Source organism: Anser brachyrhynchus (assembly GCF_964034855.1).
Source record: "Anser brachyrhynchus genome assembly, chromosome: 14".
NCBI classification, from domain to species: Eukaryota; Metazoa; Chordata; class Aves; order Anseriformes; family Anatidae; genus Anser; species Anser brachyrhynchus.
Window position 1 is genome coordinate 14,855,080 of NC_137709.1, and position 22,425 is coordinate 14,877,504.

At 38.4% G+C, this 22,425-nt stretch overlaps 2 long non-coding RNA genes across 5 annotated transcripts in view; one reads left to right on the forward strand and one right to left on the reverse strand.

The window, feature by feature from the left end:
- On the forward strand, positions 1-16,627 carry LOC308177465. The gene is made up of 3 exons (XR_013939135.1): positions 1-129; positions 4,319-4,572; positions 16,493-16,627. It is a non-coding gene; the product is annotated as an uncharacterized lncRNA (long non-coding RNA).
- LOC308177462 overlaps positions 11,714-22,425 on the reverse strand; it is a 19,410-nt gene continuing 8,698 nt past the window's right edge. Inside the window, exons 4-6 of one of the 4 annotated variants that reach the window (XR_013939129.1) lie at positions 20,495-20,592; positions 20,016-20,128; positions 14,433-16,671 (exon numbers count right to left, since the gene is read on the reverse strand). This is a non-coding gene — a long non-coding RNA (uncharacterized lncRNA). Of the gene's footprint in view, positions 13,549-14,432; positions 16,672-20,015; positions 20,593-22,425 lie in introns of those variants that run through there. The other 3 variants (XR_013939128.1, XR_013939127.1, XR_013939130.1) reach the window with 3 other exon arrangements.

Sequence of the window (22,425 nt, forward strand, 5' to 3'; positions counted from 1 at the left end):
CATGAACATCAAAAGAGGTGTTCTGTGAAGAGCTGCCACAAGCTCACAAAGATATTTGACCCTTGCCCAGCTGGTGACATCACCCATAGCTATGGCCTCCGAGGGTTTTCCCTGCGCACAAACTTTCAGGTAATTTTTTATGTACTTTTCAAAAAAGGTCTTTGCTCTTTCCTTTATTATGCTCCGCAAGGTAAAAGTCAAAGGCAGCTGAGCACCCAGAGCTACAATTTGGAGACAGCATGGAGAGCAGGCCCTTTCCTCAAGGTGCTATGAGCAGAGAAGAGGAGCCCCCTCCCTGCTTTCTGCATAGCCCCAGCACCTCCATGTCAGTTCGTCTGGTTCCTGCCACCATCACCTCCACACCATCCCGAGTCTTTCTTATATAGAATATGGCTTACCAGTTTCATAGTTACATGCACGTGGGTCTCCAGCCCCAGGTTTCATAGGGGAAGCTGAGGCAGAGATAAAATACCTTCCTGAACACTGTCAGAAACATATGGTTAAATAGAATAGTGCATAAGTTTCTAGTGTAAAATAATAATTCTGCCCTCTACACCGCAGATTCCCAAACAGTAACGTAAGCAGCACAGAGGAACACAAGGATAGAGGATGGGAAAGGAGAATTAAAATAAAAGGCAGCAGTAGCACGGCCTGAGTGAGAAAAGCTGAACGCCACTTCTCTGGACCTTTGTTGGCTCAACAACCTCAGCTGACCACACAAAATGCGTGGTAGACTTGAGGAAATACAGAGCTAAGTAACTCCTTCATGAAACCATCTCCAAGCCTACCCTTAATTCCCAGAAATCTAATTCAAAATTGGACATGTGATTGTTCAAAAGGAAAAAAAAAAAAAGACATTAAAAGTCAACTGGGAAATCAAGCAATCAGCAGGTTGTTAATTATTATATCTCTATCAAAGTTTTGCAGCATGTTTAATTGCATTTATATATACGCAAAATAACTTGGGAGGGGGAAGTACAGTATAACGGACACATGTAAGCTATAGAAACTGAGAGCTCTTACATAGTGGGAGATGGGAGAAAGGAAACGGTGTCATAACCCAGACAGCACTTTCAGCCTATCCGGCATCATAATTTACCACAAAGAAACGGATTTCATCTTAGAGATCTGTTTGCCACTTTTGGCCATACTACACAGGAAAATGGGTCAAAAGAAAACAAAATGTACATTAATAGGAGTGGGTCACTTAACCACAAGGTTGCATAAAAGCTGCTGCAGGTTCAGTAGAGTTTAGCAGCCCTATAGAGCTTAGGGAAAGCGGAGAGTTAACCACGCTTCCAGCAGAAGTTTCAGTCGTTGAAAGGCCCTCTAAAAGTAGTCTCCAAAGCTGACAATCCTAAAAAACTCTCAAAGATATGCTGGACACATTACTCTCTGCCATAGACAGAATGGGTGAATGGGAATTCAGAGGCACCAAACTGCTCTGTCCAAAGTGTAGTGTTTATTGCTAAAGGAATTTAGTATTTTTAATACAGTGACTCCTGAAGTCCTAACAGCCTATTGTGCTAGGTGCAGCACAAACATAAAGCAACAAGGATAGTTCTTTTTCAAAAATATTAGAGACAAAGCAAGAGAAAACTGGGACGCAGCCAGATGGATGAGGAAGGACAGGAAAATAAGACAAACCTCTCATTATGTCCATGGTTAGCAGTGACACTTGCTACCTGCAGTGTCCTGTGCCCAAAACAGGGAAGAGTCTTGAAGACAGGAGGATAATGATGGGTTTTGATGTCTCAACTGCAAGGGCCAGTATAAGAGAAAGCACAGTTTACTTAAAGTTCAATGTGTTAGAAAATGAAGGCTGGCTATAGTAGTTGTTTTGGAGCAGGAATCAAGGCACAGTGAGTGCAAGGGAATGATCATGAAGGGCCTCAAATTCCTCACTGGTATTTTGTGTGGAAGATCACAAAGACAGCTGATTCTGGTTCAAGGCAAATATAATGGCCTTTAGTGACTGGCTGAGAACTTGCATTCGAAACAAGGTGTTACATCCCTGATCAAGCTTTTTTTTATAAGGGCTATTTCAGACTACAAATGGAATCGACAGATACTGCACATTTCTATATTTGACTAGGAGTCTAAGGAGATCAAAGCTTGAAAAGCACAAAAAAGTAAGGTTACACAAAAGGAACATTGTATTGTAGGGGAGAGTATTTTTCCTTGAAGGCTTTCATGTAATCAACCCCCAAATAATAGAGCATATATCCTCTAGATTATTTTATGTGGATTTTCAGCATGCTTAGCAAGGAACGATGGTAGGTATAGAGTATTCAGGAATTTAACTGTAACTCATGCACTAGCTTAATTTTCTGTATGCAAATTCTAAGAGCACTATATAAGTTAACTGTCATCCCGAAGGGATGCAAAAGCAAGTGCATTGTAGGAAGTTGTTCTTTCCTAATTTGCTATTCATGATCACAGTGTGGGTGGGTTAGAGGTGAAAGTATTCTGTGGATATATAAGACTCCCATGAACTCAGTTCAGCCAGGGGTTCAACCAATACAGTTTCTACTATCAAAGGCAGTTAAACCTATTTACTTTAGGAGGTGGTTTGATCCATTAACTTGAAACCACACAGCACACACTTGAAAATAATCTCCAGGGTAGGTACAAACAAACTGTGAACTTGGATGCACTGATTTCTTACAGCCTCTCCCACAGAGGAAGTATCCCCATTTTTCTGTCTGTGCATGAGATTTGCGAAGAGCTATTCCATGGCTACCTACTGCCAAGGGTGTCAGTGCAACGCATTCATATTACCCAGTTTATGCCACAGACGCTCATCATGCTGTGAAGGCCAAAACCACAAAAGGGATGATGACTGGGATCCATCATAGATCCTGAGTGCTGTCAGAGAATAAGGAGTTTTGCACTGAAGATAGAAAGCTCCCACCCTGAAAATGAAAATCCAAGTCATTCATTTTCCCTGTGGTTTAGGGAAGGATGTAATTTTGAAAACAACCTCCCCTCTAACTCCTTCCCATATTTTTTCCCCTCAAGTTTCTCCAAATTGATATGATATACTATTACATTAATCAGGTATAAAAGAGTAGAATCATGAGGCTGGTAGGTCCTGATGTGCAAATAAAAGCTGGAGACTTGGCTGGAGCATGCCACAAACTCCTGACCACCTGTGCACCCTCCACAGAAAAGAGGCTTGAGAACAGACTGTATGCACTGGGTCTCACCCAGGTATACGAGTAGACATGTGGCTGGGCGTGCTCTTAGTTCCAGAAACATCGGCACAAGATGTACTGTATCATCTTCATTACACTCCCAAAGGCACAGCTGTCTCAGCATAGACCATAAATAAGATTTTATTGATCTGTTTGGAAGCAAATCTAACGATTACAGGCAATTGTTTCTGCTAGCTACATCCTTGATTACCTCAAATCTAGAGGTAATTAGCAATACAAGAATTTGAGTTTTATTGGCTCCTAAAACAGGATGTATAGCTTCAAGGAGTAGCTTGGAAAATTGATCTACTTGAAATGAAGAATTGACACTGTACTACCGATGTGTATGGCCTGTGTGGGTAGAGCTCTGATCATGCCACCTCCAGTGTCATTATTTGCAACAATACCACCATTAATCGTGAAGTTTCACATACAGAAATCCAAATACATTGGACTGCCAAGGAAGTTTGTACTACTACTACTACCTGTTTTTAGAATGTGGTAAGCTGACATACAACCAAATTAACTCACTTCCATATTATTACCAAGAACAAAGCAGCAGCAAGATTAGAATCAACATCTCATTTGTACCAGTCTAGCACTACAGCAGCAGCAGCCCAGCCCTGATATTATCTTCTCCACTGGTCTCTAGCATTGCTGCCAAGCAGATAATGGCCACACTGCATTTTCATTCACTCTGTAATTCCAGTCAGTATTATCAATCAGGGCCTCAGGAACATTGCATGGAGATTTCCTCATCATTACAGAACTTTTCTTTTATGGCACAATAGTTATCTCTGGACTCGGGCAGCATTCTTCACTGGAGTGTATACATAGCTACACATCAGTATTTTCCACACACTGTTCGCTCAATTGGATCATCTGTTTATTTAATATCCCATCTGTCAGACCTGACTAATTTCTAAAACAATTTGTCTCTAGACAAAAGTCTAGAGAAAGAAAGGGTGCTTATGAAAGAGCATGTATATTAAAATGGGCTTTTAAATGTTCATATAAGAAATTAAGAGAATCAAGGCTTGGGTACAAAACCTTTTGTCTGCAGTACAGGCATACACATACAAAGTGCACATAAATTGAACTAACAATTCTGATTTTTTCAGGAGCAGCCTGGTATCTTGTTGGCCTCAGAAGGCACTTCAAGAAGGTAGTCGCCTCTGCCTGCGAAAAACCTCACTGATTTCATTCAAGTTTCATGCAGACAGAGCTTTTTCCCTACAGAAGAGGCTGAGGCCAATGCCTAGATTTCTCTTTTCAAGCCAAGTTCAGTACTTGCCATGCAAGCTTCCTGCAAAGAAATTGGCCAAAATTCAAGTGTCCAACACTCTTGATATTCCAGCCCTGGACTTCCCTTGAGGTAAGCTCACAAATCATACTAAAATATTGCTGGTAACATAGACTGGGATGAGACTAGGTACTTTTTCAGACATTTGAATAGATTTAATCACATTCATGCTGTATGCAACTGAAAAGGTTACTACAGCATGCTTCTGAAAATTACAGAGCTTCTATAAAAAAAAAAAAAAAACTAGCCAAACATTACTCACAGCATCACAGCTTTTGGCTATGGGAGCTCAGGAAATACTCTAGTAATTAACCTAGTAATATCTTAGCCTTCATTATGTCTGGCCTAAACACATGCATGTTTGTCAGTAGGAAATGAAAACAGTAGGGCAAGCAGAACCATACAGACTAAATAAATATTCCACACAGAACTGAATTCTGCCTCGGTAGATAGAAACTCAGCTGTTTAACATATGAAATGTTAAGCATGCTTCTAGTGGTGAGGTGATGCCAGTATTTTTTGAGGTCCTGCTGAACTTTCACCTTAGCCCCATATTTTCAGGATAGTTGTTCTGTGGAGAGGGTTTAGACAGATTCTTCGTTTGATCTGTCATTCAAACAAATCACATTTTGCTTAAATATAGTTAAGGACAGAGATGCTACTTGGCAAATATGAAGCTCTTCAGAAAGGAAACAATATTCTGAACATAACTTTGGTCCATAGATAAGTCAGTCTTGGCAGAGATGACTACAGAGGACCAAGGTAGACAAAACAACAAAGAAACCCACAAAGCTATGCTTCCCTTCACTTCAGTGGCAATAGTTTGTCAAAGGGGTCTCCAGACTTGGGGACTGGGAGTATTTGTGCTGAATCAATGTTTGCTGTTAAGCCTCCCGGCTCCAATGATATGGAAGTATGCACACATTTTTAATTTATATCAACAGAACATGCATGACAGCTTAGCTGTCCCTGAATGAAGAAGGAGGAAGGCTAATACGTTAGCTGTGCTTCAATGGCTCAGTAGAGTAGGTCAGAAAAATGAAAAAACTGAACATCAACTGTAAGAGCAACTGCAGCTTTAAGGAGAGCGTAGAGCCTTTCAGAGGCACTGTCATGGCATTTCCATAATGAAAATTCCTCAACATTTCGATTCTAGGGAAAATGAAAACTACTATATCTACACCCCACCCTCTTCATTCCTCACACTCTAGATATTCACTCAGCCTTTAGCTCACTGATGCATTCATTGATCCAGACTTGGTATATACCTTGACTAGACAAAGCATTTTCTTCCCTTACATTGCAGTAAATATCACAGACAATTGATTGAAAAGATTCTTTCCATTTCTTTTATCTTGTTATGAAATAGATCTAATAGGATGTACGTACCTCATACTTATTTTTGGCATGCCAAGGATCTACTTGCCTCAAAATAAGTTTTAATGTCTTGGCGAGTGGCTATTTTATGACAAGCTGTCTTTAGCTTGGTGCAGACGTTATGATGAAGCAAAGCACCTCCAATCATCCATCTGCTCTCTAAAGTCAATCTTGTCCTACCTTTGCATCCTCTCCATTCTTGATGTGTAGGTAAATTAATTTATGGAACATAGACTGAACTTCTCAAATAGCAGCAGGAGAGATTATGTACTTATTCATTTTTGAAAAGCTGTAATAACTTGTTCCAGTTCAGAAAAAAAATAAAAATAAATTGGGTGAAGGCATTAAGACATACATAAGTGAAGTCAATTAAGATAGGGAGGTACAGGACATACTGGCTGACTGATGTCCTTTTGCTTTCACTATTTTTTTTTTTTTAATCCTTTAGGCACAAAATAGAAGCTGAAACTTTTGAGCAAACAGTTAACTCATTTCCCGATCAAAGCAGAGTTACCTACAATTTTGAAGTTATCATTCTTCAGTTAAATGCAGGGAATAGATATGTAGCATTAATGTTCCAATTAGTTGGCTAAAAAAAAGCACAAATGAAGAAAGACTGTTTACTTCAACCCAGAACAATTGAGCCCAAATATTTGTTCCAACTCTTAAGCTTTCATTATTATTTTCCTTTAAGAAACAACTTATTTTGGCAATTTAGCAAATAGTTTCAGAGTAAGAAATTGAAACATTTCATTTGAGCTAAAGAAAGATATCTGAACTCCTACATATTTTTTTTTTTTTAAATTTGAAAACTGCAGTATCCATGTTTTTGTGAATAGGTTTATACCCCTCTCAGTTTATTTTTAGCAGGTAAGTGTATGCACGTGCACAAACATGTTTGTTAACTGCCTGATTCTGATAGAGACTAAAGGACAAATCTCTAATAAATGGAAAGCTATAAATGGCTTTCCAAAAACTTCATATTAATAGACTGCCATTTGAAGAAGTGCCATAGGTGTCCTGTGAAAAAGACTCATGAGATTTATGTTACAGTGTAATAAAATACAATATAAGATAAAATAATTTGATTATAACATTGAATTTTTACATACCTGTAAGGTTTCTTTATTTTTTTAAGTTCCATTAGACTTGAAAAGTCCACTAAAAAATTACCTATATTCATGTTCAAAATCAATCAGTAGAACAGCATAGACAAAATATTCTGGAATTAGCAGGTTAACCATATGTGTACAACCACAATACAATCAAAACAAAGTCTGTGTACTACTCTCAGGTGAAATCTCGTCAGACACATTCACAAGTGTTTACAGATAGTCAGCATTTGGAAGTTGAGAGACATTCTAAAATACAATCAAATTAAAAGTGTAGATTGATAATAAATATTAATTAATCTGCTTTACCCATGGTACTTTTGAACTATATGTTCTTAACTGCAGTTTCTAGGAAAATACAGCATCAAGGCAAGAAACCCCAACTCAGCTAATGAAAGGATAATCTGTTGTCTTGAGTGAACTTAAGGTTTTCTTTTTGGTATTTAAATAGTAAAATAGCAAGTGTGCTGTTTTCTACTCACTGAAATTCATTTTTCCACCTACATGATACAAAAGACCGTCTAACCATCAGTAGCCTTCATTTATAAAGCCCACATAACAGGTACCCTGTGCTCATCTGACTTAGTTCATCAGCCTTGCTACCTTTTTTTTTTTTTTAAAAAAAAGTACTGTTTTTTAAGTTTAAATGTTATTTTTTATACCCATGAACTCTGATCATTGAATTGCAGACTAGTTTGGAAACAATTAGTGCCAAAAGAGATGGTGTGTTTTGCTAGCTGACAGATGAAGAGCACTGGCGCCAACAGGCTGCCTGACATGCTGTTTCTTGCAGCAGCGACAGAACCTGTATCAGTCTGCTGCTGTATCTGCTAGATCTAGAAACTGGAAAACTGGTCAAGCAGTAGAAACAGCTGGCTGAGAACCGGCATCCCTTTCCACACAGCCCTGTAATGTGGTATGTCAGCTGGAGAATAATTTTCCTCCACTTCTCTTTGTGCTACTTTTTTTTACATGTGCACTTTAAGGAACACCAGCACATGTAAGTGCTTTTGTGAGAGTTTGAAAGTCATCTATACAAGAAGTAACTACTTACTTCCATGAATTCCTGCATAATCTGCAAAATAGTTCTCCCCCAGCGGGAGCTAAAGCAAAAGAGGGAGAAGGATGCTTGGCTAGGTTTCTCTGAGGATGCTCAGCAACAGTGGTCTGAGTTAAGAGCTGTGCTCCTCCTCATAATTTGAATTTTGCACACTTGACCAAAGACAACTAAATTAGATTACAGTGGGTCAGGAATCAGAACAAGACAGCTTTTTTGCTTAAGGACATTGTGAATCAGAGCAGCATGCTGAGGAAAAGCTGTTAAGAATTCTGAACATTGCTGTTCCTTGTGTGGATTTTTTTTTTTTTTGCTGCTGTTTTATTCTGTCTCAAAGCTAACCAAGGGAAGTCATCTGAAATGAAGTATAAACTGTGTTGCACAGGCTTATCAGCACTGTTTTGAACTACACCAGCAAAAGAGAGTTTAGCCAAAATAGCAAAAAAACTTGGGGACCAGAAATAATACCTGTATCTCCCAGCATGTCCCAGATTTCTTCATTATTTTATTTATATAAAAGCTTATGGAAAAACAGGGAAAGTTTTCTGCACAGTTTTACAATTCCGAGCCTTTACCAGACCCCCAAAGTATACATGGAAAGTGAGCAATGTTTTCCTGAATATTATTTCCATCTAATAACACATGACAGATACACTTTAATCATCCTCCATTCCTCACGGATTACACTAGAAGTATTTATTTGCTGACATCTCAAGCAGGACTGTCTATCAGGTTAGATTTACTATGGGGCAAGACAAAGGTATAAGAAGCTAACAAAAATGACTAGAAGGAGAGGGGGGGTACCTTAACTTAAAAGTGGCAGACCAGCAAAACCAAAAATTTGTACCTGAGGCTGCTTTAAAAATTGGGTCTCTTACCTCCCAGTCCAGTATCCTCTGCAGAAGGCCACCTCATCTCATGAGTACTTGTGTCTTTTCCAACCCCACATTTGTTATTTGCAAGGCTTTCTGAGGCTGGTAAATTTAACGTAAGCTCTACTGATTCTCCTAGTTAATCATCACCTAAGAGAAAGTGTTGGTCCAAGGTTATTTCTCAACACACCCAAAGCAGCAATTACTGGAGCAATAAAACACATCCTCCTGTGCCTAAGTGTTTTATTGATAAGCACAGCAACTTACCTAGACAATTAAAAGTGACATGACCAATGTTTTTCTTTGGCCTTCTCCCATTAAGACAAACTCAGTCTTTCAGATTTGTTTATAGGTATTATGTGCTGCTCCCATTGTGTCTCATACCATCAAATCCACTGTCCTGCGGTACCACTTCTCACGATGCATGTACCATCCAAGTGACCCATGCTAGAGAAAGGCTAGAAAGCCATTTATCAGCTATTTCTTTTGCTGATAGCAAAAAGGCTGACCAATCTTAACCCTCAACCATGATTCTACATCACTTTTGGCTAGGAAACTCAGAAATTTAAAGTCCACCTACAGCCCCCTCAGACTGAAACACACTCTGATTTGTAAGGACCGCAGTAGTTTCAGCAGTTAAAAGAAGAAATGAAAATCGATCTTCCAGATTTTACCAACTGCAAACCCATTTCCCTCGCCAGGTCAAGCTCTTTGTGGCTGAATAACAAAGAGCATCTCACCGTTTATTAAACTGCTCATGCTGCAAAAGTGGGCTCCAACACAGAATGTGCTGTTGGAACTGCTTCTATCATCATTGGTGCTGGCTGCTCTGAAAGTCAATTATGATATGCTATACAGGAACAGTCATGGGGAATATGTTTGTTTTTATCCTATTTTTGTCACTTCTATTTTTAAAAATCAATTAAAGTTGTTGAGATTCATCAAAGAGGCAATAAAATGACACACTCTCTAGCAGCAGGAGAAGACTGATAGAAAACCTACTGCTATTACAGCTGTGCAATCAGCTTCAACGTAGGCTAAAAGAACTGCCAGAGAACAGACCTGCTCAGCAGAACTTCTCTCATGTAATATGAAAAGAGCTCAGAAAGTTTTAGAGGCTGATGAAAAGGACAGGTTGAAAACAGAAAGAAGATGGTTTTATTTTTTTGGTTCTAAAATGGGTGAACGAGCCTCTGCAGGCCACTTATTTTAGTATCATCAGTCAACTTTAGTATTATCTTGTTATGTTGTGTGTATTATTATTATTATTATTTTTAATTGTTCTCATTTGATTTTCTGTATCCTTTACAAATCCCCTTTCATGCCTTTGCATGCTTTCTGAGTCTGCATTTAAATCCTGGAGCTGGTCAGACAGCTGCTTCACAAAGGCATCTGTTTTCCCAGTTTGGCATTCTAATAGTGTCAATAAAGAGCATCTTCCACCTTCTTACATCCTCTGAGACTGTGCCTGCAGCAGGCCCTTAGGCCCCATTTGTTTCAGTATTGTCACTGTTGCAGAATAGCACAGATGCATTCCCAGACAAGACCAGTTGAAGCAACTACAGCATAGTTTTCTATATAATACATAACATTGTATGCAAATATACAACAGATCACTCCTTGCTCTTACACCTAACAGGATTAAGGAAAGTGTGATGGTTTATGGAGCCATTACATGCAAAAAAAGTAATAGTGCTTTTCGAAATTCAGCAATCGGTGATGCTCATGAATCACTGGGTGACTTTCAAAATCCAAAGCAAAAAGAAACCATAAAAAATCTCACCACTCAAAGATTTGCTTTGGTCTTTCTCACTAGCTAGTCAAAAATCCCATTGTATTATTTATACAGGTGACTGTGCAATGACAAATCAAAGGATTTGCCTTAGTATTAATGACTTCTAGTATCTATACTGACTGAGCCTGAGGCATCATACTGTCAGGAGCGTACCTGAACAATGCATATGCTTACTATAAATTATATAGCAACCTGACTCTGATCTGTGTTGAGTCAGACAGATGTCTGCTATCCTTTCATTAAAAGGTATGGAAAATACATTAAGATGTCAATATTTCACTACAAAACCAAATTAGTTTGGATCCACAGACATTTGCATTTGTGGTCATCTTAATTCAATAACAAAGCTTTCAGGTCAGATGAATTTCTGACTGAATTTCCATGCAAGATCACAAGTTTACCAAGGCAGAAAAAGTGAGACTGGTGTGGGAAGCCTAGTGTTTGTTAGCTCTAGCAAACCGGTTGGCTATTGAGCAGAAAAAGAGATGGCTGCACATTTGAAGAGCATTTCTGGTAGAAATCAAGCCATAAAAATACCACTCTGCAAGGGCAAGAGAGAAGAGTCAGTGAGTATAAACAGAGGAACTCCTGCTCTTTTGTGATCCTGATATATTTTGAAATAAGGAAGCTAGCTAAAATATGCCATTTTAATCTGATACAGGACAAACTTCTGTCCCAGAAATGAATGATTCTGAGCAAGCCTGATACAGGATATGGTACAAATACTTGTAAGAAAGGATTATGAATCAACTGTATGCTCTGGAACAGCTTTTGAAGTATTCCTGAACACTCCCTCCTGTACATTCATGGAGTAGATGAGACCCTCAGTTACATTACTTCAGTCTGTGTGCCTACCTCATTAATCCTGTACTTTCAGCAGTTAATTGCTTCATTTTCCTTACCCTGGGGGTCTCTCCATGAGAGCTGTTTAAACCAAGACTGTAGTTTTCAAACTTCTTTACATACCTGCTTGTGCTCAGTAAAACATACCGGCCTCAAGTTGTTTTTTTTTTTTCCTTTGCCAGTGGCTATCTTTGCCTTTTATTTTTTATTTTTTAAACCAATCAACTTCACCAAACAGAACCTCCCTCTGTCAAGTCACTCCAACATTTCTTCTTCCATCAGTAAGTATACCTTTTGCCCAAAACCTGGTGTTAAGAACTCTACAACTCAGGCAATGCATTTAATTTCAGAATGGATTATTATTTGTACACCAATAACACCCAGAAATACCATCCACTTCTCTGTACCAATGCAAGTCAAAACCCAGCAATTCTTACCAGTTTCTGCCTCTGAAGCCTGTGTGAGCCCCCCAGTGTGTACCAACCCAAGGGCTGCAATTAACTGCAGCTGCCAGGACTTCCAATTGGAAAATTCAGGTCAAGTGATTAAAAAAGTAAAATTGTTTCCAACAGAATCAAAAGGAAATTTCCAATTAGCTTTAAGTGCTCAAGTACTTAACTTCAGTTTTGCTACTTTAATTATTACAACACAATTACAGTGGCCGAGTGTGCTTAAGTTAAAGCACTGTATCCAAGAAAACTTTCCGAGTACAGGAATTACTCATACCAATGTAAATCTATCAAATTATTCCAACTATCATCATTTGTTAAATATGAATGTCACTACAAATTAAATTGGCTGTAGTAGTGAAACTCCTGTACTTTTTATCCTGCTTCAGATCTCTTCAGAAGGAAAGATATCTTCTCCATGTGCTAATCATGAAGGACATTTTCATTTCTACATAAAGAGTTACTATTTTGATATACTATCTTCTGTATAGTAAGTACATCAGCTTGTGAAGTCCTCTGCAGTCCTCTTGGATTGATATTATGCCTTAGACATACTAACTGCATTGGACATGCTTTGAAATACTTTGCCTTTTCCTAGCTGAAAATTGCAGGGAATGAGTGTCCTCCATGCCTGAACATGCAATACACTGTTAACTACAGCCTTAGATTTCAGTGCTTCTGTAGCTGAACATTTTTTGTATGGCACCTCACAAGTACTCAGTCCCAACGAAACAGTGATGTGTTTACTGACCCGCATCACTGAAACCCCATACTGAAGAGCAAGCACTAGCACAAGGACCTAAGAAAGTAACATCATAAACTTAGTGTATTACAGTTTGCAACTAACTAAACAGTCTAAAATAAAGATTTTGATGTGGGTATATTGTTTGGACAGTAGTGGTTTAAGACATCTTGCAAATACAGCCTATATTACTTATCAGCTAAAACTGCTACTTTCCAGGAAATGCATCTCATTGCCAATTGACAACACATAATATTGAGGCTGTAGGAACCAGCTAATCTAGAACAACATTTTAGAAGTACAGTCCAGAAAAAAAGAATTATAAATACAGTAAACACAGCGTAAGTCTCCTTAGAGTATAGTAGAAAACACTGTAGCATTCTGGTTTAAGCACGAAATAGTAGGAGTGTCAACACCAATATATAGATACAGTTGTCTCTAAGGAAGTCTGTATTATTTCTTCTAAAATACCTATTGATTTCTAAACTTCAGATTACAAGGTTCTAACATGAATCTTGCACTGAAGCCAAGAAAAGTATGTTTTCCTGCAAGTGATCTTATCAGAATTGAGTTTTAGAAGCCTCTGTTATTGCTAGGCTCCCCACTTGTGGCAGCAGGCAGTTTTCTGTAAGAGGACTCTCTTCTGTGCCAGGTTTTCCTCAGGATGAATCAGGACAGCCCAAAGCCCACAGACCTCCCTCTGCTTTCTGTACCATGATAAGGGACTGCCTGAACAATTCCAGGGCCTCTGTCCTCCACACAGAACAATCAGTGGCAGATGCTGGCATCAAATCCAAAAGTCTGAGAAAAGAAAAAAAAAACAGATAAATTGCCAAACAAAACTGCAATGAAAGCGTTAGAGAACTTGTCCCTAGGTTCGTGCCCGGTGCACCACACCAATAAGCACACAGTTTCCCAGCTTTGGGACTACAGAACTATATTTTGGTCACCATTTCAGGTCTTGGGTCCTTTATAAAAGTGCAAGAACTGTCAAATACGTTGGTCTGATTCATGTGTTCAGTCTTAGAGTTACAGCTCCATAATTGGAAGTTTCCCAAGAGTCTACCACATCATTCTTTCTAATTTCAAAAGATCACTAGAAAACAGTGCTTGCAAAGCACAATATCACATTGGGATGTTATGCAAGAATTCTTGTTCTTGTGACTGAGTCATTAGAGCAGTAGTCAGTAAATCTGTGCTTCTCAGCCTTGCTTGCATCTTTCCAGTACGGCACTCAACTGTGCATGGGGGTCTGTGAACAACACAAAACTGTCCCTGCCACAAGGAGCAAGGAATCTAAATAGGCAAGGCTGCAACAGGATAAGAGAAAATTGTAAGAAAAGCAATCTCAATTACCTGTCTTTAAAAAATATACATTTCTTCAGTTACCTCTTCTGTTAATACAGACTGAAAGCTGTAAATCCAGGCCTAACTCTTGTTTATATTAGAAATAAGATAACATAGTCTCAATTTCAGAGGAAACTAAATGCTGCCCTTCTACAGAGTATGAAGTATTTAGAAACAAATGTAAAACATGAGGTGACTTCTACCCCTGTTACGTGCTTCCATACCCTCAGAAATGAATGTTTGCTTACACTTACTGACAGCAAGTTCCTTATCTAAGGCTTCTGGTAAATCTGCTTTAAGCTTATTGCTTTACCCATTGAACCTGATTATTTTTTCACTCAAGGCATTAAGATGTAGTTCCAGTTAACAGTAAGCTACCTTTAGACCAGGCTTTCCAAACATTTATTTTAAATTTAAAAACCTGGCAATATTTTTCAAACACTCATAACCAGATTTTGCAGTTCTTAGCACCTACCCTAGCGGGCAGATTTCACAGGTTCAGACATGATACATTAAGCATTACCTGTAAAGGCCTATCAATATAGCAGACATATCTAAATTATCACCCTAATCCTATACATTTAAATAAACAGGAGCTGCAGCATTTGAGTACATCACCCTAGCTAATGCTGTATTTTTTAAATATTGAACTTCAGTTGTCTAAGAGAAGAGCTGTTCTTGGTTTTTGTTCTATAAATTGAAGCCTTTCATTAAAATGTATCACCTCTTCTACCATGATAGCTCTTAGACTATGTTATTAGAGCTGTATCTCATCATCATATATTGCAGTTTCTGCATTTGATTTTTATTCTCAACACTTCAAAGGAAAGACTCAGCTCTAAACCCTCTTTAGTCTGAAGTGGGCACAGAAATGACAATCTGCAAATGAATTCAGCTTTTCAACCCAAATCAGCAGTTCCCTTCTAAGCTGTGGTTTAGAACGGCTTGTGTTTAGTCTGTGTTTATATGCATCTTAATACAACTGGTGGTTGCAGATAATCCTGTGACAATCCTGTAAGAACCTAGAGCAGAACCCTAACACCGATGTCTTTATTAGAGGTCATGTAGGCAATTCACTTGTATCGAATGCAATCCTTCCTCTTCGTGATGGTTTTACCTTGCTGGGCCACTAAACACTACAACCACTCTCTAGGTCCTCCTCCTCCATCAAAGAGGGGAAGAAAAGAGTATTCTGGAAAGAATAAAGGCTCACAGGTTGAGATAAGGATAATTTAATTAAAGGGAAAAAGGAAGAGGGAGAAAAAGCAAGCAAAGGCCATACAGAAGCACAGGAAAAAATTCTCTACTTCCCATCAACAAGCAATGTCTGGCCACCTCTTAGGAAGCAGGGCCTCAATACGCATAGCAGTTTGAAAGGACAGGTTCTTCATAATGAGATTCCCCTTTCCCCCCCAACCTTTTATTGCTGAGTGTGACACCACATGGCATGGGATATCCCTTTGGTTGATTTAGGTCAGCTTCCCTGATGATGTCCCCTCCCCACCTCTTGCCCACCCCCAGCCTGCTGGCTCTGGAGAGGATTGAAGGGGGGCTTGGTGCTTTGCCAGTACCGATACCACTGCTGTTCTACCTGCAAGTGCAGAGCACAGCACTGTATGGGCTGCTGCAGGGAAAGTTCACTCCATCCCAGCCAGACCCTGTACATTATTGCGCTCAATGTAGAAAATGTGTCCTCCTTTGTGTATGTTACAATGCATACTGTTACAGCAAGGAACTGCATTAGAGCAATAGAGAAAAGTGGATACACCTAACATTTTTAATGCTGCCAGGTGATTTCCTGTCAAAGAGCTCATGTACATCAGGGCAAACATTGCATCTAGAATTCTGGTAGATAAGGCTCTGATGCTTTCCTGCTGACATCCAAGGGAAGACTATTTTCTGAAGAAGCCTTTTGAGTTCAACCACAGCACTGAAGATATAAGTTGTGTTTTCAGATGATGCAGGAAAGGAGATAAGTACTGCCTTGAACTCACTGTCAGTCTCCTGTTTCAATGAAGAACTTTCTGCCCTTTTAAGAAGCAGTACCAAGCAATCCCTTGTTTTGATACTAGAGCACATTCAACTTCAATTCACTACAGATAAGGTGATTTTCCATGTAAAGATAAGCATACCCATATCAAGTGTTGTAAACTTCAGATTTTCTCATTTTGTTTTCAGCTGTATATGCTTATGCAGGACATATAGAAGGGATTTGTCAAGTCTGTCCAAACGCTTCCGGTTTTAACCTATGTATGAATTTATAATCTATCATTGTTTTCCAAGTGTCATGAATAAGATCACAGAGTAACAGAAAAGCTACAAAGGCTTTTTAGTAGTTCTATAGAGATTTATAAAAAGACAATTATTTCCTTTGTTCCATCTCCCATTTGGCTCTTAGACAACACAGCTCAATCACAACAGATCTGAGGGGGAAGATGTTTGAGGATGAACAGCGTATTTATATTCAAGAATCCACTGCATATTCTGGGAATACCATGATATCATAGTCAGAAGCTTTCAAGCAATGCTAAAGTACTGGTATGGTAAGTCCCAGAGCATTGTCTAGAAGGAGTTGATCTGCAGAGACAAAAACAGTTTTGGAATGTTGTCACTTCATTATGTGTCTCACCTTGATTTGCAGGTGTCATGAATAAATAGAAAATTAAATCTAGCAGCTGTGATACCAGCTGGTCTTTACATACTCTGCTGCACATTCCCAAGTCATAACAATAATATGCACCAGTATTTAGGCAATCCCACATTCAGCTCACATGATCCGATTTCCTATTTATTCAGTTAAAAAGATATCACTGCATGAAAGAAATTTCCCAGAACTAAGTGCAATATCAATCAAAAAGAATCAAATGTATGATTGTTAGAATTTATATAAAAATAGTAAATAGTAAACAAAAAACTAAATGCCTTTGAAGGTTTCAGTAGTATGTACAGAGACAATAGAATTAGTGGCCAGGACAACTGAGACCAAACTATTTTACACTGTAAAATGTAGTAGTCCTATATGCAGGTTCTTCCTGCAATTCTTGAAAGTCGTATCATTTTAACAAAATTGAGGATAGACCGACAAGTAAGCAGGGCATTGCTTTTCCTCCAGAATTTAACAGTTCTCAACACATTTTGTAATATTAATAAAAAAAGAGACCAGTGAGATGTAGCTTACATTCTTTATGCAATTTCATTTGTAAAACTATAAGTGGCATTAATAAAAACAAGGAAAAAAAGGAAACAACGTAAACGCTGTCTTATATTTTGGCTGTTACCTGTAGGAAAGAATTACACATCCCCACAAAATGGTATAGCAGAAACAGCAGAAGGAAACCTAAGCATGGGTAAACATGTCTGCCTTAGGCAAAAGCTACACAAGATGCTGGTTGTATTTAGAAGTTTGAATGAAGCTTGTCAGAAGTTGCAAGAGACCCTCAAGAAGATAACATATTACACATGGTGTCACTCATCCTTAGAAGAGCCAAAGCAGAGGATCTCAAAGCAAAGTGCAGAGGGAGTATGAGAACGAGCACAGGGACATCCTCTGCTGCTGTCTGAGTCCTGCAGTGTACCAGAAACTAAGTGCATCATAAAAATAATTAAGATTGCATCAGGGAATTGGCTCTAAAGCCAACTCTCCTGAAGTAGAACAGTTTTTGCCAATCAGCAAAAAAATCAGCATTGCAATTGGGAGCTTCAGGGAAGCTCACTCCCTAACCTGACAGAAAAGCAAGACTAATAATAATGTAATTAATCCTAATAATCACCAAATGTTTTGTAGGCATTAACAAATCCATTTTAACTACCAGATAAACTGAGCCAGAGAGTATCAGCTTGCTTGGAATTACAGAACATACTAAGCTTGAGAGGACTCTTGCCTAAACTTTCATGTCTGGTAAGGAAAATTACAACAGAAAATATGGGAATACTTCAAGAGAATGGACGGAAACTATTACAATTCTAGCCAAAGTCTTGGATGGTCCCCATCAGCACAATCCTCTGCAATCACTGCAGGGCCAATCCTACTGTACTGTAAGAATCCCATGACTAACAGCTACACAAAGCCCTTTTTCAGCAGTAATGAGAATACAAGAGATGGACTTGAACTCTTTCTCTGCTGTCTTTTGCTGACCCAGTCATGCTCTGGAATAACTTTTTATCACATTTAATTCAGATCAAGGTGATCTAGACTACAACTAAGAAGCACAGGAAGCCAGGAAAACAGTAAGCAACATGTGTCAATACAGTGGTGTAATAGCATGTGTGCTCATTCTTAACCCACAAGTTACCTACACACCAGACCTGGAAAACTGAACTGTTGCCTTGCACCAGCCAGGACTCTTTCTTCCTGACTGCTAATTAGGCAACTTGCACTATAAACAGGGTGCAGGGACTCACCTCACAATACAAAACCAGTTCTAGATTTATCCATTAGTCAGAAAGAGTTACTGATGAACCCATTACCCCCAAACTCCCTTGAGAAGTTACACATTCACATGCATTATTGAAAGAGATATAACTCCAGGGGGAGTTATACATTTCAATCACTTGTGGCCTGTTTCTTTCCTAAACAGGGAGTGTGCATCTGTCAAGTACTACTGTCCCTTAACTCACAGGCTCCCTAAAATCTATAGGGATTGTAGTTTGAAATATTTATTCTGAAGATCTTTATCACTTTTTCATCAATTTTTGCCTTAGCAAGTCCTTCTCTTGGCCTTTCTACTTCTTTTGTAACTTTTATCCCTAGCTGTTTGAACTAGTGCCTTCCATACAGGAGTACAACACTTGATTTCTCTCCACTCCGTGTTAGGACTCTATTCCTTAGTCATAACAATAACTATTTAACAAGGAAATCGGTTCAGGACTGAGGTCTGAAATAAATGTTTGCCTACTCCCTCTTCTGTTTCCTTTACTCAGCAGTTGCTGTAGAATAAATAGGCAAAGATTATCACTACACACCCCAACGTGTCATGCATTTGCATTCATAATGTCAAGGGAAAATGAACTTAGCTATAAGTGGTACATAGCTGTCTTTTTTACTGTGGTATTACTGACCAGAGACAGCCATAAGTCAGCCAGATAGGCTGACTTGACTTATTTGTTTCAGAACCCCTTTGAAATTAATTGCAGTTTTACAGCTGACTTAAAAACTGAACCATATCTCTAAGTTAGAAGCAATTAAAATATTCACCTGTGATAACCGGGATCATTTCATGCAATAGAAAACATTGTATAACAGACATTTAGATAATGCTAGATAATTCCTGGAAAAAGAGCTGTTATATTTCAACCATACTTTTAACACAAGTAATGGCTTATTCCAATAAAAGTGCAATTTGGACAAACTTGCCTACCATTTCCAAGTGCCAAAATGTACTTAATTTTGTTAGCAATATTTGAGCGAATAAAAAGCTTATATAATTTTACCTTATGTTCTAAGTGAAGTATAAATATTAAGTATTATTAAAGAAAAATATATAGGCTCAGTCCAGTTCTGAATTAAAAGTTCTCAGTTTTTTTGCTGATGTGTAAGAACCAGGACAAAGGTAGAAATGTTCATTAATCAAAGACATACACTAGATGACATTTTAATCAGCATTTTCATCTTCAAAATAGCTGAAAATTAATTGAACAGTGGTAAGAAATGCCTGGTACATATAAATTCAGAATCTCACCAACATTAGTTGTGATACATTCACTATCTAATTAGTGGACTAATGGTGGACAAAAGAACAAACATGGTATGATTTTTCTAATCCCCACTCAAAACACTGAGAGCCCTTGTACTGGATTCATTACAAGATAAATCATCCCCTGTTTATAGCTTCAAGAACCTGTTAACAACAAGGTATGTCCAGAAGTTATCTAGTGGGAGGATAAAGAGCTAAGATGACATAGCATAGTAATACAGAGCTTACCTGCAAGGGGATTCAGTATTCTAATCCAGGAAAATGCACTGAAACTTGTTCCAATAATGAAAAGCCTTGAATCTTGGATAGATGGTAACTTTTTTTTGCTACCTGTAATTACTCTACAAAAATATTACAATGGTAACACATTATTGAGCTAACGTATATATTTGAGTAGTGTGCAAAGCCACTATGGAAGGCCAATTCTTTTACATCTGACATCTTGAACCATGAAAACCAATTTCAAACACCTCCTTCACATATCCATACTTTAATGTTTATAGATTGGTAGCTGCAGTAATCAAACAGGTACTCAGGCAACAACCTTGGGGTTTTGTTTGAGCTGATATCACTACAACACATAGTACAACCCTAGACAGGTTATTTCCTTTCTTACAAAAAGGTCAATATGCATATAAATGAAAGTCAACTGTGAGTTGCTCAGCATGTTTCCCATAGGCTACACAGGTAACACACATTGTAATTACCTCCACTACTGACATCAGACAAATTAGTGATCTGGAGGATCAGCACATAAATCAAAAAACTAGAAAAGTCCTGTGAAATTATGCAGTCCTGCTGAGTCCTAGAATACAAACAAAACAGGATTAGATAAATGCTTTGCCTATCTTAATTTGGAAAGACAAATTGCAAAGATTCACCTGTTTCCATCAGGAGAGCCATTGAAAGATTGGCAGAAAAATACACACCATTGAAGTCAAGATTGGCTGACATACATTCACTTTTTTAGACTACATACTTGATAGAGTAGGTGATTTTTGATGATACTCTTACTGCTTGTAAATGTTTTAAATTTCTTCTATGCTAGCTGGCATTTGTAACAAAACAGACTTTGCACACTGCAAGTAATGTTTGGCATTGTCTCCAATTAAAAATCAAAAGTCTAAGCATTGTTAGTAATCTCCCTATAGTCTATAGAGATTTATTTTTATCTCCGTTCAATTTTTGCTGAGTCTTTAATGACACAATAAACAACAACTGTTCAAGGCCTGAGCAGGAATAACAGAAGTAAACTGAGCAAGGAACCAAGGTCTAGTAATCATCTCTTTCTTAGAAAGAGCTTAAGTGTTAACAGTACAAAACATCTAATCTTTACAACTAGAGATGCTTGGTCTTAAGCTAAGAAGATATTTAGCTCATCACAATCAGTTTGCGAGTAGCTAAGGGTGGAGTGAATATAAATTTAACTTCTATGAATGACAAACTGCAGGGTTGACATTTCAGAAATCTTTAGCTATTATATTCATAATTTGCTTCCACTGTTCTGAATGGCTCCATTGAAATGATTGATATAAAGTGTTCCATAGCTTTCAACAGCTTCAGTTCATACCTACCAATAAAAGAGATACTATAATAACTGAGGAAAACACTGAACACTGACATTACTTAGCATTTTCAGTGTTTTAAGCCTGAGGTTTTACACAGAAACAAAAGACTTTCCTGTTCTAGACGCTAAGCACTCTGCACTTGCATGTTCAATGTGGGTTATACATACCATGACAGATTTTTGGCCTCAAGTCCCAAGTCCTCAAAGTGACTCTGCATTACTGGCAAGATTTTAGTCCATCACAGTGTTAGCTACAAAAATGTACTTATAAATGTAAAAACTCGTTTCAAGTGTGCACTCAGGTTCTGTTATGCAAGACCTTGCATCTCTACTGCAAAGAGTAGAAATTAATTTCTTATAAATAATTTAAACACTCCAAATAGTCCAAATACTAGAGCTTTAAAGGATAAAACTTACCATAGTAAGGTTCATTAGAAAATTGCAACATTTTGACCATAAAGTTTTTACCACTTCAGGATACAACCCTGTACACTGAGAGTTTAACCTTGATTTAGTGTTGAGGGGAGGATGGAAAATAGACTTCCTACATAGAATTTATGAAAACTCTGAAGTTAGGAGCATAGGTTCTACTGATGCATATTTGAAATCATCGGGTTCTTTTCTACATGCAAAACCTGAACTCCTAATACAATACAACCAGCCATATTTCAGGGAATTCATAAATTAACTCATCCATAAATATAGTCATGGCCTACATTCGCAGCAAACACATGTATGTTAATGTTTGCAAAATACTGAATAGGAATGGCGTGTTCTGTACATGACTTCCTGCTGATTATCGACCACTAAGGTCCTAGGATTCTCCCTCAAGTACTGTGTTCAGTTTTGGGCCCCTTGCTACAAGAAGGACATGGAGGTGCTCAGGAGAGTTCAGAGAAGGGCAACAAAGCTGGTGAGGGGTCTGGAGAACAAGTCTTACGAGGAGCATCTGAGGGAGCTGGGGTTGTTTAGTCTGGAGAAGAGGAGGCTCAGGGGCGACCTTATCGCACTCTACAGGTACCTTAAAGGAGGCTGTAGCGAGGTGGGGGTTGGTCTATTCTCCCACGTGCC